This window comes from Neodiprion virginianus, chromosome 3 (assembly GCF_021901495.1).
Source record: "Neodiprion virginianus isolate iyNeoVirg1 chromosome 3, iyNeoVirg1.1, whole genome shotgun sequence".
Taxonomy (NCBI): Eukaryota; Metazoa; Arthropoda; class Insecta; order Hymenoptera; family Diprionidae; genus Neodiprion; species Neodiprion virginianus.
In genome coordinates, this window is record NC_060879.1 from 13383979 (window position 1) to 13402949 (window position 18971).

Here is an 18971-nt window from a genome sequence, read left to right on the forward strand (position 1 = left end):
CGTAGAACCTGATCTTCTCTTTAGCTATTCCTTCTCTTCTAATTATCTATTTTCTGACGCACCTGCGTCTGGCGCCCAACAATTATATCTATCTCTCGAAATATCTCTCAATAACTAATTATTCAGCTCAGTAACTGTGCCGTAGGGTAACCGTCTTCAGCCCTCGCACTTATCATCAAGATGAAGTTTGAATAAAAGTTGGTTACACTATATACTATAACAAAAACGTCGAACCTTTGCTATCGAAGCGTGAATTTATAAGTCAAGCTTCCCTCATCGTTATCGGCTGCTCGAAACAGAATGAATCCTTGAAAACCGGACCAGCGGATATTCGATTGAAATCTAAAGCAAGCGTGGAATTTCCTGCAAACACTGCAGCCTATTGCATGGTCTTGCACGATCGTATTGTCAAGTACAGCCCGATAAGTGGCACGGTTAAGAAATTGGTATAAGTCAATTTTGGAACAAAATGTTTAATTATTATTATTGTGTGAATAATGAAAACATGTGTAAGGTCATTTGCTTGATTTTAAAGAAGATGATTTATTACCATTACTATGTATAAGCCAAAAACAGATTGTAATTGCTGATAAATGAAAAACATCTTTTCAAAGCATCCGAACGTTATTTTTGAAAAATTATATTTCATGCAACCACGTGACGAAAAAAGTTGCCATTTTGCGGCGAGCATTGGAAACAACGCAGAGTCGATCGGCGGAATATTGATTAATCGATAAAGCGGTGGGGCGCCATATGCGACACACCTGCGGCAACACCCAGTTACACCAACTATCGGTAAGATCGGAGGTAACAATTCCGTGGGTAGTGAATGTGCGCTATCTAACGTTGAGAGTTTGAAGTTTCAACTCATCAGACGGCGAAAAAATCAAAATCCGTGCTTATACGACAACGCAAAAAATTTCATTGTCAAACTGTCTGTTAGTAAAATCGAGCAAAACTACGGGTGGCGCTATCTGTATTACCGTTTCAGCGGGTAACAACATAGTAGGTAAGGCTTACAATCGCGGAGGTACCATACCGACTATCAGTAAGGTAGGAATCGGGGCTACTCTGCCGGTACGCCTCCATTTTTTTGGGTTGGAACTCTCATATCTATACTACGTTTATTGAAAGAAGAAATCTGAAGTTCAATGTTGAAGCCATATCAAGCTGGAACCGCCACATTCGAAAATCGAAAAATTTCCTATAGAATAATTAAGGGCTAATTAGAGGCTAATTAAATGCTCTATTTTCGAATTGAATGCTCCGCGTTTTTTAAAAGAAACCTGTGGCGGTGCCAGCTTGACATAAACCTGGAACCACCACACCAAAAACAAACGGAAAACAAGTGAAATTTTGGAAAAGTGTTAGGGTCATAATTAGAGGCTAATTGAAGGCTCTTGGAATTGCTCATCTTTAAATTAATTGCTCGGCGTTTTTTGAAAAAATCCTGTGGCGGTGCTAGCTCGAGATAAACCAGGCTTAAAAAAAAACGGGAACGAGGTCAAATTTGAAAAAGTGTGAGGGCCATAATTGAAGGCTAATTAAAGGCTCCCGGAAAACCACCCGCTCGAATTAACTGTTCCACCCCCGGTGGTGGAAACCACCAAAAAACTCGAAAAATCGGTTTAACTCTCGGACGCAACAACTTACAGAGTTCGTACGTACGTCAAAATTACTCCAGAATTAAAGGCTCCGGAAAACCACCCGCTCGAATTGAGTGCTCCACCCCCGAGGGGTGGAAACCACCAAAAAACTAGAAAAATCCGTGTAACTCTTGGACGGAACAACTTACAGAGTTCGTACGAGTGTTAAAATTACTCCAGAATTAAAGGCTCCCGGAAAACCACCCGCTCGAATCAAGTGCTCCACCCCCGAGGGGTGGAAACCACCAAAAAACTAGAAAAATCCGTGTCACGCTTGGACGGAACAAGTTACAGGGTTTCTAGAGGCGTCAAAATCACTCTTCAGTCAACGACTCTCGATACACTGCCTCTACAAATCAAATGCTTCACAGTCCACCCACAAGAGTGTGATTGAGACACGAACTTTACGAATCAACGTAGCAGGTGGACGAAACAGGAACGAGGATTTTCAATGCGAAAAAATGCTCGTGTCGCGTGAATTCGTTACAATTTTTGTATCTTGTACTTTGATTTCAGCATCGTCACCAACGAACGTCATCCCAGCGCAAATGAAGCGTTGTTTTTGCAGTTATTGATTTCACTTGTGTGGATTTCAGGTGAGTGATGGAGATTATTTTCTATGTACCTTTCTCCACACTATAAACATTACTCGTCACCGCCACCGACGTCACCATCACAGGAACTTAGAACCCTTTCTTCTCTTTTCAGACGCTATCTAGAAAGATAGACACAATGGTCTAAATTGTGCTACAGGCTTGAGAAAGTGAGTGCGTTATATAAAGAAAACGCCTACTCCAAATTTCAAATCTTCAGAAGCTGCCAATTTTTTTTATGGCCTGGGAGTCAACGATAGCCGGGTCATTTTGGCAACATCAATTTATTTAATGAATCATCCGTGTAACGTATAATAGTAATATGAACATTCTCCAACGCACCACCGTGATGAGGGCTTACGGGAGAGCTTTATTGACGATTAAAAATCAACAAAAAAAATTCTTAGACGCATAAGCGAAAGTGTTCTTACACATTGATTGGAATATAAGAATTTCACAAAATATCGTTTTCCGCCTGAATTTCACGACTGAACTCGTCTTTCACCCATATAAGCAGGCGTAAAAAAATCTAAAAAAATTTGTATTATCAAGGATGAAATTAATTGCGATGCTTTTTTTTATAATAACAAACACGAAAAGAATAGTGTTTCACCCATAAGATACAACGACGGTCGTCCAGGACTGTGAAACTGCGTTGGACATGCGGCACATGAGCGACGAGGTTAGAACGCTGCATCTCTACCTGCCTTAAAGACGATCGTTGGTGTTCTGAATGATTGGAAGACCATCGTGAAGCTGTTTTTTCCATGTTATACGTTTACTCAGTGAATAAATTCAAACTCTGGCGGATAGTTGTAATAGATCTTTTACCGTAAGAATCGAGACTCAAATATACTGGTAAAATTCGCAAAATTCCACCACTCATGCGGGTGGTCGACAAGCGTGTCGTGGAATCCAGGCGGAAGATGATATTTTTCTAAGTTTCTTATGTCCCATTCTCTACAAAAATATGTCTATGAATTTTCTGTACGGCGCATCGTTAGCTAGTGATGAAAATCAGAATGAGCCACAAACAATTTTCTCCCATGTAATCCTTATGAAAAATGGAAAAGTGCGATGCGCAACCTCTTAATGTTAAGATTGAGAGCTAAAATTTTGAAAGACGTATTTTCGTGCTGAAATGGAAGTTCTCAACTTGTTTGGAAGTAAAAAAAATTACTTTTTTTATACTATCTAGCTGTACATTCAAAATAGTTGTAAAATTGATTATTCGATATTATTATGAATGTGACTTATAGTTAAGACCTCAAGAAACAAGAAGATATTTTTCCAGTATTTTGGGTATTATAAAGTTTTAAGTGGTTTAATGTGCCGCGAATGCAAACGGCTCATGTTTACCATTGGTGAGGTACGAAAAAACGGAGTATGGTTTCAGGATGAGGGCTTACATAGCTTTACAGCACATGATATAAATGCAAATATGTCGATATATTGTCGATTGATGTTCCCAACACAGAAGAAAAGTTAAAAATGGCAGTTTTGATTATTTCAAAAACTCTTGCAATTGAAATATTTCCCGAGATGTGCGATGCCATGATGGCTAACATCACGGTCGCCTACACACAATCCACATTCCACTGAAATCATACATGCTGTGAGTACCAATAGCTATTTTGTTGAGTAAGAATTATTTTTGCCTACCGATGAGATTTAATATTAACAATGTGTACTTATAATCAATTACCGGCGAATAAAATTAATGAGTTTTTGATACATAATGGAATTTAACACAGGTCAATTAAATGAATTTACTCGAAGCGCTTGCGCATTGACAAGCTTTTCTTGCTAATTGTCGAAATACCCTCTGTTCGCCTGCATTTTTGTGATCATGATTAATTCATATTTTATTATTGATATTTTTATTATTAATTATTACTGATTTACGATTCTGATTTATGGGTGGATTGAATTCAATGGATCAGGGGCGATAACGTCGGAAATGAACCAAGTCAACGTAGAGTGAAATATGTTTTGGATGACGGTGAATGGCTTATACGGGCAGAACACATTATCGCAGCAAAGTTGTGAGCGAAGAACAATTTTCAACAATGTTGACACCTGATCCAATAGCACTCCACATTTATACACCAGCACGAAGTTACGGGCAAAACCAGAAATTACTCTATTTAAAATAGTCTCGGGAATCATGGATTGAAACGGGGTATCATGATTCCTGATAGCGACGAAGTAGTGAACTTTACTGCAAAATGGTCCCGTGAAACTTGAATTCTTTTGTACTACTAACAGTACAGAATGATCGGTTTGATCGTTGACAGAACATGAGATCAACTGAACACTTGAGAATTTTGTGTACCCTGAAATTTACTCAAATTTCTCTGCTGATTTTTGTAGGGCTCGTGTTGTTGAAAATTCTTCTGTTATCAGAGACAATTCAATAATGCATTGTTTTGAAGTGACCGAAATCTGGAAATTAGAACGGATTACGTCAACTTGTATGGATTTTCTGAAACACAAACTTTTGGACTATGCAGCGGAGAGCCTATGATTGAGAGATTAATGTAACGCCTCCAAAGACCATCTAACTTAATCCGTCCAAGAGTAACACCGATTTTTCTAGTTTTTGGGTGGTTTCCACGCCTTGGGGGTGGAGCACTTAATTCGAGCGGGTGGTTTTCTGCGAGCCTTTAATTCTGGAGTAATTTTGACGTGCGTACGAACTCTGTAAGTTGTTGCGTCCAAGAGTTACACGGATTTTTCTAGTTTGTTGCTGGTTTCCACCCCTCGGGGGTGGAGCTCTTAATTCGAGCGGGTGGTTTTCTGAGAGCCTTCAATTAGCCTTCAATTATGACCCTCACACTTTTTCGGAATTTGACCTCGTTCCCGTTTTTTTTTAAGTCTGGTTTATCTCGAGCTGGCACCGCCACAGGTTTTTTTTAAAAAACGCCGAGCAATTAATTTAAAGATGAGGAATTCCAAGAGCCTTTAATTCTGGAGTAATTTTGACGTGCGCACGAACTCTGTAAGTTGTTGCGTCCGAGAGTTACACCGATTTTTCGAGTTTTTTGGTGGTTTCCACCCCCGGGGGTGGAGCAGTTAATTCGAGCGGGTGGTTTTCCGGGAGCCTTTAATCAGCCTTCAATTATGGCCCTCACACTTTTTCGAAATTTGACCTCGTTCCCGTTTTTTTTTAAGTCTGGTTTATCTCGAGCTAGCACCGCCACAGGATTTTTTCAAAAAACGCCGAGCAATTAATTTAAAGATGAGCAATTCCAAGAGCCTTTAATTAGCCTCTAATTATGACCCTAACACTTTTCCGAAATTTCACTTGTTTTCCGTTTTTTTTCGGTGTGACGGTTCCAGGTTTATGTCAAGCTGGCACCACCACAGGTTTCTTTTGAAAAACGCGGAGCACTTAATTCGAAAATAGAGCATTTAATTAGCCTCTAATTAGCCCTTAATTATTCCATAGGAAATTTTTCGATTTTCGAATGTGGCGGTTCCAGCTTGATATGGCTCTTAATTATTCTAAAGGAAATTTTTCGATTTTCGAATGTGGCGGTTCCACCTTGATATGGCTCAGATCGAGAGGAAAATAAGCTGTAAATGTCGTTTCTCCATTTACAGGTAATATTGTTTTTATTCAACTTAGAATATAAGTACGTAATGTGAAAAAAAGTAATGTAATGTAATGGTATAGGAACCAATAAACTCCATTTACAGAGAAACTCATCGCAGCTTCGATAAAGTTAAAAAAGGAACATTATACACTTCTCGCAAAAATTAAGGGAACAACAAAATTTTCGAAATTTTTAGGTGATTTTCAACAGGCTGTATTTCAGTGAAAAATGGTCGTACAAGAAATAAAAAAACAAAACTTTTGAAGCTTGAAGACTCTAGTTTTTGAATTTTTTGGTAAAAAATTTTTCGAAGCACTATTAGCCATGCAATCTTTGGATAAAGCACGAAGAAAAAATTTTCAAAATTTTTTACATTTTTTTTTTCGCTCTACGGGCATGGAAAAATTTTTCCGAGCTAAACCAATGCATAGGTCGCATATCTTGTTTATTCAGCTTCAAGATGCTTTTTTTTAAACCTCGATACGACCATTTGTCTTCAAGATATCGAATTTTGAATGCCAAAGGATCCTTTTTCACTCAACTGCCGATATCTCTGGAACTACTGGTTGCACAGCGAGCCGAAGGGCAGTTTCTTTTTCTGCAGAAAATTTCCTACAAAAATCTGTCAAGGTTAATGTCAAAAAAATTTTTTTTCCACCTGTAGCGTTAACGTGAAAAAAGAGCAAAAAAATGCCATTTTGCCTTTTTTTGGATAATCGACTGTATCTTCGTCAATATTGGGGGGAAAGCTTAAGTTAGAAGAAAATTTTATAGCCTAATGTACCCCAAAGGTCCCTCTAAATCGGTAGATCGATCGGTTCAGCGGTTTTCCTGGACCGATTGATTGAAATTTTGAAAAAATTAAGAGAACAAGGTCCCTTAAGAAACAAAAACCTTGTTCCCTTGATTTTTTCAAAATTTCAATCAATCGGTCCAGGAAAACCGCTGAACCGATCGATCTACCGATTAAGGAAGACCTTTGGGGTACATTGGGCTGTAAAATTTTCTTCTAACCTAAGCTTTCCCCCCAATGTTGACGAAGATACAGTCGATTATCCAAAAATTCCTTAAGAAACAAAAACCTTGTTCCCTTAATTTTTTCAAAATTTCAATCAATCGGTCCAGGAAAACCGCTGAACCGATCGATCTACCGATTAAGGAAGACCTTTGGGGTACATTGGGCTGTAAAATTTTCTTCCAACCTAAGCTTTCCCCCCAATGTTGACGAAGATACAGTCGATTATCCAAAAATTCCTTAAGAAACAAAAACCTTGTTCCCTTAATTTTTTCAAAATTTCAATCAATCGGTCCAGGAAAACCGCTGAACCGATCGATCTACCGACTTAGGGGGACCTTTAGGGTACATTAGGCTGTAAAATTTTCTTCTAACCTAAGCTTTCCCCCCAATATTGACGAAGATACAGTCGATTATCCAAAAAAAGGCAAAATGGCATTTTTTTGCTCTTTTTTCACGTTAACGCTACAGGTGGAAAAAATTTTTTTTTGACATCAACCTTGACAGATTTTCGTAGGAAATTTTCTGCAAAAAAAGAAACTGCCCTTCGGCTCGCTGTGCGACCAGTAGTTCTAGAGATATCGGCAGTTGAGTGAAAAAGGATCCTTTGGCATTCAAAATTCGATATCTCGAAGACAAATGGTCGTATCGAGGTTTAAAAAAAAGCATCTTGAAGCTGAATAAACAGGCTATGCGACGTATGCATTGGTTTAGCTCGGAAAAATTTTTCCATGCCCGTAGAGCGAAAAAAAAAATGTAAAAAATTTTGAAAATTTTTTCTTCGTGCTTTATCCAAGGATTGCATGGCTAATAGTGCTTTGAAAAATTTTTAACCAAAAAATTCAAAAACTAGAGTCTTCAAGCTTCAAAAGCTTTGTTTTTTTATTTCTTGTACGACCATTTTTCACTGAAATACAGCCTGTTGAAAATCACCAAAAAATTTCGAAAATTTTGTTGTTCCCTTAATTTTTGCGAGAAGTATATTTATATCCCACCATTTTTGAATATTAATTTATAATCAACCAAGAAAAATTTCAATTCACTTGTTACAGACATCAAAAATAATTCATAACACAAAACATAATATAATGATAATGCGAGAGGAACTTGATTTTCAATTAATAACAATGAACAAAAAATATTATTTCAGTTCGTCTCTTCAACCAATTTATTTCAATACGAGAATATTTTGTCGAAAATTTGAAAAAACTTACAAAATCTTTAACTCTTTTCTGGATGAGAAATTTATGATCTCTACACATAAACTCATTATACCGGGACAATCTCTTGAAACTATACATATAATGCGCATGCGCGAGTTTTATCGGCTGCTCGGGCAGGTTAGCCACTCCGAGTTTCAGCTGTCAAACTCTGTTTCTGGCGGCGTTGTAGTTCATACGAATTTTTGAGGTTAGAATCTCAAACAGTCGAGGTAGTGACTCGGAAAGTTGATGCTAATGCTCTTTGAAAATTGGCTTTATTCGACTGAAATGAGAAATCTGTTTAAATGTTGGGTGCTTGGAAGAAACGCAGCAGGTAGGTGCGAACACTTTATTTAATCATTTTTATTATTTCGTACATTAGAAATAACAATGGAATTTTTATCTATCAACAGGTGATACGGCTAAAATAATTACATCTCTGATATTCACTGTTATCTGCCCATTCAATTTGTCAGACGTACAAAGATCATCGCCACTTTCAAGTAATATTAGATTTATTAAAATGATTTCTGTATTTCATGTTAGTGCGGTTCGAAACAAAGAAAATCTAATCGAAAGCGTAGAACTCAGGAACGTAAATCACATCCTGTGACACAAGTTGAAAATCAAGTTTCTCAAAATGCGCCTCAATGTCACAATTAGCTTCAAGGACAATCATGTTTTAGAGTAATGTCAATTTTAAAGTAATGTAAAGATTGTGTCCCTTGTTCCATCAAAATAAATGAATATCTAATTTTTAACGAAGTTTACGAAGATTTTTTTCCAAATAATGTAATCCGATACAATATCTTGTTCATAGTCCTCTGAACATCACCTTCTAACAAGGATATTTGGAAAGAGTCCCTTTGTTGCAGAAACCATTATAAAATTCTTGGTTTTCAATTCGTGCTATTGAATAACTCTGTGTTTCAGGTTCCATTTTCAATCTCAAAATGGAATTTTTTTTGCTCCAGATAATGCTAACATGAAATGCAGAAATAATTGCGGTACATGGAGATTCACAAGCTTTCAGTCTTAGCGTAGGACCCTACAAAGAGTGTAAAATTGAATTTGGTTTCAAGTTATCGTGCAACTAGCTAGCCAGATGACACCGTCAACTAAGATTAAATTTAAAGACATTTTTAACTGAACTTATTTAACAGTTTTAGATTTAGATTGATTCAGTTTGCCTAGCAAAATTCAACCCTACAATCTAATTGAGGACTTGAAAAACTATTCATCTGAATTCAATGCCAAAGAGAGTAAAAGTAAGCTTCAAAATAAAATATCTAATCAAATGGTATAAAGTTTGAAAAACAATGCTGGTCAATAATAATGCTTGAATTACAGTGGTGCACAGAGTGATTCATCGGTAGAATGAATTAGCAGCAACGGTTAAGTAACAAACTTATCGCTATTGGCTCGATCAAAGTAAAATGATGGGATATTCAGCCATTATGATCTGTAGTATATCCCGCTCTTCAATTTTGCCTCAACTGATGTTAAGAAGGTGGCGATGGCCTGATAAAATTCACTCTGGCACCTGATGTCTGACGAAACAACCAGGTTCGATGGTTCTAATGATTGCACCGCTCGAGAAACCAGGATCCTTGCCACCTAAACGTTTTGACCATCAGGTAAGGAATAATTTTCCTCGTGTTAATCAAAGTTTAAACTTCGAGCCTGCTGAAAAAAAAACGAATTTTATCATTGAATCCATGTTAAAATATTGTCATTGTCAAAGATCACGTAATTGGAAATTTACTTACATGCTTCCATGCCTGACAAATTTAGTCCCGCTTTGACAATGAATTATTTCGTACCTGAAAATATTAGAAGCTATTATTATCAAACAGGATCTTTCGGTATTTTTGAAGGCAAAAAAAAGGCAGCACTTTTTGAAAGGCAACCAATGGCCAGACGAGGGGTGATCAGAAGAGTGGAGATTGATCTCCCAGTGTTATCGGACGATTGTCTTGTAAGTTATTGTTTTGTTTCCTAATTTTTCATTAGTAGCATGATTTACACTGTAATATTAACTGTTGTTCTTTTTCTCTTTTTATTCTTGGATATCTGGTGAACCCCTCTTTGTTAACGGAACATTGATTGTTGTACAATGGAGCTGCAAAAACTTTGTCAACTAATCAATGATGTCGGCGAGGGTTTTTGTGAGTATTGCGTCGGGTACGTTTTCTGTTAATTGCTACTCTTTGTCCTCCTAAGCTTCGTGTTTAAGATGAATAATTTCTTTATTCCTTGTTACTCATTTCTTTTATTCATTTCATGTTCATCGGCACTAATTACTGACTTCTGGAGCACTGCACCGTAACGAATCTACTCTGGAAATACCTTCTACCGGGTCTCAACCATTCATTTATTTTTAATTTTATGTAAATAAAGAATCTGTTCACAATAAACATTGTTTTTACTTACCTACCTCTGTTTGTCCAGACTCCCACTTGTTAATGACATTTCACGTTGAATTTCAGATTTCTTCTTTCAATAAATAACACCCAATTTCTGTATCATTTGATATTTGCTTTTCCGTTAAATTCTTTATTGCGTCGGTTGAATATCTTCCGAAATCAACCACGGTATTGCTGAACGATACTATTCTTCTTAGACAATTTACGCTACGTAAAAATAAACAGCAGCATAACCTCAATCCACGGCTTTACGCGCGAGAGAATTACAGCTTTTGTTTCATTTTGTGTACGTTGGCGCCTTGCTCAGCAGTTGAAAACATCACCGCGGCGCGATTTCACCGACCAATGAGATTAAATTATTTGGCGCATGCGCGTTATATGTATAGTTTCAAGAGATTGTCCTGGTATATTAAATTTTCTATGAAAACGAACTGCTCACTTTGACGTAGCGCTGACTGTGCAGAACTCCCAAATAAACCTGAAAACATGCGCTATTTTATCGAAACAACCAATATACAGTGAATATTTCCACACTTGTAGAAGCAAATATGATATCTTATGTATAAATGGTTGCGTTGATAATGAAGCTGTTGATGATGGATAAGACGCAATATTGTGTCATGCTGCGATAAGTTACTATTGAAGTGATATTCCACTCTAGAACCTTTAAAAATTCGGATTTATTATTTTCATTTTCTTTCAGCTTGAGTCTAGTGTAGACGATCATTTCAAGAGCAATTTATCGCAGCATAATACAATATTGAGTCTAATTCGTTATCAGCAGCTTCTTTGTCTGGGAACACTGTCTTTGTTCCCGATATTGTCTTCGTTCCTGATGTTTAATTTTTGAGCCTTTGATGATACAATGAAAAATTGAAAGTACGTTAACAATTTAAAACATTTTAAAGGTAGTTCCGTCCAATATTTATTTTCGAGAAAATCCAAAGGTACGTCTTATTTCCATCGTGTTTATACGCAATATTGTTACAAAGGGTGAAATCACCCGTCTTACCCCCTTTTAATGATCTAGCAGTCATCAGAGATAAAAGAAGTTTATAAACCTGTCATGTCTTTAAAAAGAATAAGGTTTTTGCGTCAGTCAACATTATTGTAAAAACAGTCTTGTTTCAGACTTTAAACTAGAAACACGTTCTGTGCTATTAAATCTCTTCTATCACATTTTATTAGCGCCTTTAATTTGACTCACTAAAAAAAAGCTCGCGAATCCATATTTATTTTGCAACGTCTTAAAACGTTACAACATATATTTTTTTAGATTTTAGACTTGAATTTGACCATTTTTCGCGTACACGCAAGGTATACGGAGTTCAGAGGTAGTTACTCCGTCCAATATTTTTTTTTGATAAAATCCAAAAAATGTCGTATTTCCATCGTGTTCATACGCATTGTATATTTTTCCAGAATCTTAGACATGAGTTTCACAATTTGCTCGTGTAAACGCAAGATAAACAGCGTTCAAGGGTAGTAACCCATCCAATATTTTTTTCTCGAGAAAATCCAATTATATATCATATTACCTCCGTGTCCGTATGAATTGTACATTTTTTCAGATTTTCAGACCCGAATTTTGAATTTGACGATTTTGTGCATACGCGCAAGATAAACAACGATCGCGGGTAGTTACCCCGGCCAATATTTTTTTCGGAATAATCCAAAAACACGTAAATTTTCTTTCGTATTCACGCGCAATATATATTTTTTTAGATTTTTAGACTTGAATTTGACAATTTTTTACATGAATGTGATTATATTTAGGGCTGGCTCACCCCCTTGATTTTTTTTTTTTTTAGAAAAATACATTTCTAATTTCGCTTCATGAGAAAACTTTTTCAGTTGGATTGGTTAAAAAATATTATGTTCCTACGGGTGAAACTGCCAAATTGCCCCTTGATACGCCTCACTTTGAAGGGTGGTTTCCTTAAAGTGTTTGATGGCCGGTAAAAAAAAATACGTGTCACTTAGTTTTTAGTCTACCGTAACATATTACGAAAGAAATCAAATCGCAGAGTTCGCGCTAGGATGCCTTCCTTGTAAGTCTTGAGGTTAGGCTGCCGCGATAATTTGCGTTCTACTGCGTAAAGGCGTTTTATTACGATTTCTTTTGAATCTCCTAAGTGAGAGACCTCGTTTCGAAGTGGAAGCTCTGCAACAAATTTTTCGTGTTCATCGCGGTTGTAGTTCTAGTTGATGTATTTTTCTTAAGCTCCTTCTTCTTGTGTCAAATGAGCCTTCTCGATATATTCGTCCAGTTCCCAGAAACGGTCCAGGTGATCTCTTAGTATGATGTCGGTAGCGAACCCACAGAACTGCTGCGTTTTTGCTTTTGGTTTGTTGTCGGACAGCAACTTCTCCGGTAATTACCTAACCCAGTCGCGTCTTCTGCCTCACGGGTTGCTCTTTATCCAGTCTTATTTTCTTTAGACTTGGTAGCTCCGAGAAATGCGATGCTCCAATAAGGAGATCAATCTTGCCTGGGCGATTGAATGTTGGATCGGCCATAGTCAAGTTGTCTGCTATATGCAACTGTTGAGCGTCAATCCACGTTGTGGGATGCTGGGTTACAATCTCGTCGATGACGAGAAGCGCCATCGTGCTCTTATAATTGTTCTGCCATGATCGTGTCGTCAGCTGCCGTCATTCATTTACGGTCCAGTACGTATTATCAATTCCGCCAAGCGGCATTTTGAATCGCTCCTGAGGTAAGGTTAGACGATTACTGAATTCCTTGGTCACTAAGTTTGACGGGATCCTGAGTCGAACAGTGCTCGACATTCGTGGGTTTTCCTGTATTTATCCTTCACTAAAACCAAGGCTGTTGACAGAAAGACCTGTGATCTGGTCTTTCCTACCGCTCCAGTGAATGGCGCCTTGGGATGCGTTGGGTTCGTCTGACGCCGCAACAGCCTGAATGTTACGAAAAATTTTTGAAACTTTTTTTTTCGAAAAGTACGATTCAAGACAAATTCAAAAATTTGATCGTTTTTGTTGATACGACTTTTCAATTTGGAGATATCGTCGATCAAATATTCGTGGATTTCGAATATCGTAAAATCGGGCTTGAAAGAACTCGGAAATGGCTGCTCAAAAAATTGTAAAATAAATCAGGGACACCACTTTTACATAGTAAAACAAAATCCCATAAGGAAAATAAAATCGAATGTATTGAGGTCTGAAGGCGGCTGACTTGACGTGGAATGCCCCATATATAGAAGTGTTGTGCATATTCACGTTTGACTCTTGGAATAATTCTTCATCAAGCTTAGACATTTTTTTATCAGTACGATATTAGACGGATCGAAGTTTTAAATGTGATTAGTATGTATTGGAAGATTGATATATTCAACAATTATTTATTTATTTATGATTGATTTTCTGCAGTTACATATGTATTTATTCGTTATCGATCTTTCGAAAAATAGTATATTTGATAATGACCATTTACGCTTATTCGTTTGTTACGACCGGAGTGTCGCTACACGTCTCCCTCATCTCATCACTCTCCCACGAACCTTGTAGTAACCTTATAGTCTCATTTCTGTCCTCCTATTTGCATTCTGGATCACGCCACTCGCTTTTTATCGACTCTGCTAATTCTGTTGCACACCATTTTGAATTTTCGCACCTTTCGTCTACTCCTGCTCTTTACCTCGGTATAATTCCTATTTCAACGTTCTCATAATCAACTTGAGCTTCCAAGTTCAAATTCACTTCTAATGTAAATCATCATTTCATCTATTCCAAATCCAATTCACCCAGTTACGCAATTACATATTTCTTAGAATCAGTACCAAAGAAGCCTTTACGCAACTAAAAGATACATTTCTTCATCTCATCATCACTCCTCCCGTCATTTCCGGACTGAGAACAGTGACAAAACCGAACCCGCATTACCCAAATAACAAATTGAGTGGGTATAGAGGTGATTCGATAACCGCTCGCCGAATCAAACCCTCCCTAACCCGCAAAAAAGACATGAAAAAAAAGGTTTTCAATTTTGTTTTCACATAAATCAGCACGTGAAAAAAGTTCATCGGAAACGACGCAAAATTTCGCTGAATTGAAAAAAAATTTCCAGAGAGGAAAAAAAGTTTTCGAGTTGTTACGTCCGTGGACGTCGTTTATTCCCGAGTGGTAAGGAATAAACGGGTTCGACTTCGCTTTTACGTCCGGGGACAACCAGAAGTTGGGATAAGTGTTGAATAACCGTTTGGATGTTTCAGATATCAACTATATGTTTGTTTGAAGAATTTGTGGAATAGTTTAAACGGAGTGTATAGTTCACAATATCAGAGAGATGCAAAGTTCGAATATTTTAGGTGAATTGAAAACTTACGACGAAAAGGAATCGAATCTGGTATCTAGAGATGCTTTGCCAGAGACTTACTCCACTAGACCACCTGGCCGTCCTGACTACAATGTCAATAATTTCTCTCATCACCTGTATTCGAATTTATTTTGGTTTCGTGTGCCGTGTATTTGTATAAGTTGCAGATTTCGTCGCAAGAGGCACATTAGAGACTTGTGCACTCGTATGTGGCTTGCTTACGAGTGTAACTCATTGTCAGTACACTACGTTATTTAGCTAATTAGAATGGACCCAGCTGCCCATGAGAACGATATGAAGGAATCATATCTGTTGTTTTAGCGACTTCGCAAAGTTTAAGTATTCCGCTATGGAACAGAGGCTGGTTTAGTATGCATATGTGGATGTTTTGAGTTAGGATGCACTTTGAAATACTGAGTTCCGATAATTAGAAGTACGATGTGCATTTTAGGGCTATCGCTACGTAAGCGCTTGCAGGTTGTACGAATGTAAATTTGTTATCTGTCGTGTCGTATTTTTGTTTTGCAGGTATTGGAAGTAGGCGTTGAAGATTGAAAGCGTCGTCATTTAATAAAGTGATAGTTATGACGTAAATCAGTCGTGGTTCGATGTAATCAATGTCCAAGCTCGATATTTTCATCAATTCCTCAGCATAGGTGGCATCCATAGGTATCGATAATTCTCTTTGATATGATCTATATTGGGGACAGGACCTTCGGGTAAACGATACCATTTTGTGTAAACAAGACGGCGTCAACCAGGTTATTTAGATCAATTTCGAACTCGTTCATGTATACGTCTAGCTCGACTAAGCGGTTGATGATTGCGAATTTGTTATTTTATACTTGAGCTTTATAAGTAATTCCCTGGTTCGTAAGTATCATGAGTACATCGTCTTATCGTCTTAGTCACGACCATCCTGTAATAATGTTGTCGAGTTTATTTTTATAGATACCGAGAGTTAACTGTACGACGTGTGTTTGTTAAGTAGTGTAGCTAAGTGTTTTGTGTCATTATAAAAGTTGTCAATTCAATTGGTTAGGTATTGTCCATCTTCTGCGTCTAGCGTACCGAAAAGTGATTTTGTAATCGCGCCTATGAAGTTTACGGCACCTCATTTGTTGCATATGTCACGACCTTAGCTAATTCCGCATGGGATTTGCTGTTGAAGCGATGGCCTATCAATTCTTCTACTTGAGTCTGGTATATCCTGGACGAATTTGATCTCTGGGTCAATATGCGTATATGGTCACCTGTGTTACAATGATTCTGTGTTGCGGTACATTCATTACGAATTGAGTCTAAATATTCGGAGATGCGATCGAGTTCCCGGAACATGTTACTGAGGTCGATAAAGCTCATCATTCTCCATTCCTTGTTAAAGGTTCGAAGGTTTCTTAGTTGTTCGAAATAAATAACCAGATTTGGCTCGATTCGCTTCATGGAGTATGGTACCGAGTTATCAGTGCCATTAGCAATTATGAAGGACCTGTAATAATACGTTATGAAAATAAGGTCTGATTAGGGTCCAGTTATCCAATCAACTGTGGAGCTATCGGTTACGTCATTATCGACGTTTGGTTGTTCATGATGTAGTGGTGTCATAACATAATATTTTGGGAGGAGCATGTGCGCAGCGGGGCAGAAACGAGAGTAGGGCTTGATTTATAGCAACGTCATTGTGCTGTATTAAGTTTATTCACGTGCACTACTTTTGACTTGTTACGCGGAAGAAATGTTTCGGCATTGATGTTGTTTATGATACGTTCTATCTAGTACGACCCTTTGTAATTGTATAGGAGTTCCGTTGTGGTCTCATTGCGTAGGTAAACTTGTTGACCGGGGACGAAGGCACGAGGGTGGGAATTCCTGTCAGAGCACGTGTCAGATTTGTGTTTTGCTGCTGCAGGGTTTGTTGTAGCTCTTTTGCGGAGCTGTCATAGGAAACTACCGACGAAGGTGACGGAGGGGGACAAAAGGAGTGACTGGAAGGTGAGAAGGATGAATTGTACGAGCGTGTCTGGGCAGGGAAAGGGGGTGGCGGAGGGAGGCTAGAAGCGTGTAAGGTGCGCTTATGGTGCTGGAGAGGATCTGGGGGGCTTAATGTATCGCGAACAGGTGAGGAGGAGAATGTAGGTAAAGGTTGAGATCACTGCGGTTCAACATGCGAAGGAGTGACTGAAACACCGACCTGCACAGCTGTTGGATCGACTTGATTCCGAATGGTGCCAGATGGACTGTTGTTTTTACAGATTGTAATGTTAACTTCAGAGTTTTTGAACATATAGTGGATCATGCGGCTTACGGATCTCCAATCTAATTTTTCCAGTCCGTAGCCTAGTCTTGGAATTGATATGGATTTTATCTTGTTATCAAGAAAAACTATTCTTTAGATTGGACAAGGTTTGGGAGAGGTCATCTAGAGTGGGTTTCTCGTAATACTTTACTTCAGTTACCAAGTTGTATACGTACCTATCACCGTGTGGGATCGAAATGACGTTGGTAACTGCCATGGAAAATTCGTTTAGTTAGGATCGGACTCAGACTTTTCGTTGCACTAATTTTAAGGCAACACCTTGCGATAATTTGTAATCGGCTGATATGCAGTGCGCTCAGTTGTCGTTCTGGTCGAATAAGTCTGCATTTGTTTCTTTGATATTGACGTTGCGTCTTAATGGCTGGTACCGTTCGTCTAGCAAGAAGTCGGCGTATGTTGGTGTATTATAGTATTTTGAGTTAGAACACCTGGACAGTCATTCGTCTGAGTCTGCATCATAGCCTTCTAAGTCAGAGTCAGTGGTCGTCAAGTCATGGGAATTGTCAGATATGTCAGCCTGGTGTGCTAAGTTCGGTCTTTTATACGGTTCCGAGTTACTGGAGGTGTAAATTTCTCGACTACGTTTCACTGCGTGATCGCGGGATCTGTGACGATCGAGGAGTGACAACATGAGTGCATTCTCGTCAGAAAATTTACCGCCGGAAGAATCTGAAGATTCTGCAACAGAGTAGGTTGTAGGTTGCTCCGTTTCTTACGAGGAGTCGGGTTGCCTGATTCGTCGGTATTTGGTAGAGTCGTCGAGGGTATTGCTGTACTACTTTCTGTCTTTCGAAAGTCTTGTAGGAAAGTCTTGACTTGGAGTTGGTCTAGTTTCGTGTTGAATTGCGTGAGATCGGTGTGGTCAAGCGTTGGTACTTGAAAAATTTGCTGAGATGTGTTGTAAAAGGATTTACAGTTACTTGATGTAAGGTGTGCAACTACGTCTAAGTCAGCAAGATCGTCGTTGCGTATGTGTAATATACGTCAGCTGATCTAGTAGTGTCAGAGGCACAGTTGTGAAGGAAATGTTCGAATGTTAGGGGTTTTATTTCGCGACAGGCGCTTAAGGTGCTTTTAAAGAAGCGCTGTATATCACGAAAACGTAGAGAGCCAAAACTCTGCCACCGCTGGAGCAATCGCAACGAAACTTGGGCAACTGATGCCTCATTTTGGCAAAAAGTGAAGCGAATTTTTATTTTTACAAAATTTTGAAAAACAAACTACAGATCGGTTACCACTCACACCAATTGAGATAATTTTCACAGTTGCACTAAATGGATCGAACTATCTGGTATGATGCCACTCGACGCTGATAAATCACATACTTTGAGCCCAGTCCCATAAGATTTGGAAGTAAAATGACCAATTGGCACCTGCTTTGGTTTTCGATCACAAAGGACACCGGCATCTCATTTTCGGTGACATTAATTATTGACCTTACACGCATGTCGGTAATTTTTCACCGACGTTACCCAATAAGAACAGGTTCGTCGATGAAACGTAAAACATACCTTTTAGTGCTATAAAATTGGTATAGGTATAGAAAAAACAAACGTTTTTCATATACCACTTTCACATCTACGTTTAAAATACCAACATATAGTATGTTAATTTCAGGTTTTTTTTTATATAACCAGGGTTACCGCGCGCGCAAGCGCGCGCTTTTCTTTAATTGTCTTATACCTTTTTTAATAACAATATTACTGTTAGATCAATGAAATTTCATCAATTTTTTTGTTGATAAAATTCGCTGTGGGTGATATGGTAACCATGTGGCAAAAAGAATTTATAATTTCCAAAATGACGTGTGACATATGAAAAAAAAAAA

General features: G+C 38.1%; 1 protein-coding gene across 1 annotated transcript in view; it reads left to right on the forward strand.

Annotated features, from left to right (window-relative positions):
* LOC124300690 (glutamate receptor ionotropic, NMDA 2B) overlaps positions 1 to 18971 on the forward strand; it is a 1918249-nt gene that overhangs the window by 555912 nt on the left and 1343366 nt on the right. The window lies entirely within an intron of this gene.